This window comes from Microtus ochrogaster, unplaced genomic scaffold (genome assembly GCF_000317375.1).
Source record: "Microtus ochrogaster isolate Prairie Vole_2 unplaced genomic scaffold, MicOch1.0 UNK20, whole genome shotgun sequence".
Taxonomy (NCBI): domain Eukaryota; kingdom Metazoa; phylum Chordata; class Mammalia; order Rodentia; family Cricetidae; genus Microtus; species Microtus ochrogaster.
Window position 1 is genome coordinate 5524594 of NW_004949118.1, and position 1316 is coordinate 5525909.

The following is a 1316-nucleotide window of genomic DNA, read 5'->3' on the forward strand; positions in this document are numbered from 1 at the left end:
TACCAATCCTATTCCTGATGCTTCCCCGGGACACCTACAGGGGGCGCTGCGACAGTCCTCATTGAATAGGCTGGCATTCTAGGACATCTTTCTGCCTCTGCTGAGCTCTGCAGTCTGTCCCAGGGCCATGACCAAGAGCTAGGACTAATGGGCTTTTCTCTACTCCTGTGATGTCAGAAGGGTCATGATTCTTAGGACTGCGTCCATGGCTGGAAGGAAATAGCTCCATTAAGAGGATTTCCTTGCTTTTGAGTCTTCTGGCATTCCTAGTATTGAGTCTTCCTCCTCTCTGAAATGATCATGCTGCATGCTTAGTATCTGAATATTATATATTTGAGGGCCAAATGAGAAAAGCACTAACCAGCTGTAGTGGGCCAGTTGCCTCCGTTTAAGGCATTGGTTCATAGGAGAACCGCAAGCTCATGCGCAGACAATCGCACACAGACACAGCAGTGTAGGAGGCAATTCATCTCAAGATGTGAGCACCTTCCTTTGTCCACCTCAAGTGTAGATCTATGTAAGGGTCTGCAGCAGACTTGCCTCCGGGTCAGTACAAGGAGAGGGAGGGAAAATCGGTGGAAATGTGTGTGGTCTCAAAGGGTGAAGTTCTGTACACAGTTGGGGAGGCTTTGGTGATCCCTTTGTGACTTGGAACAGGGAAAGGAAGAAGGACGAGAGCACATCTCCAGCTTTGATGGGGACATCTGGGACTTACTTTTCTTCTTGCTATGAGAAGACACCTAAGATAAGCAACCCAAGAAGGAGGGTATGTTCTGGCTCAGACTTCGTTGGCACAGTACATCATGGTGGGGAAAGCAGGTCAAAGGAGAAGAGCAACTGGTCACAGTGTGTCACAGTCAGGAGTCCCAGACAGTCTGACTGCTGAGGTTCCAGGGAGTTTTCTCAGATTTTCACAACTGGTCACACTGTGTCACAGTCAGGAGTCCCAGACAGCTGACTGCTGAGGTTCCAGTAGTTTTCTCAGATTTTCACTGCTGGCAATGCAGCCTGAGGAATCGCTCCACACATAATCTTCAGGGCGGGTCTTACTAACTCAGAGACATTTCTTTCAGAAACACCCTCAGATATGTGCCCAGGTATCTGCCTCTTAAGCAAACCTAGAGCCTGTCATAGTACCCAGAGCAGGTTCACGTCTGGGAATCCAAGGTGCGCTTAAAGAGAAGAAAAATATTTCACCAAAATCACTTCAGGCCAAGAAACGGGAGGGCTTAACAAGGGGAGGGGAGGGCACAGAAGGATGATCTGGAAAAAACTGTGGACTCAAGCTGAGTCAGCTCCTGCCCGGGAAGATGTTG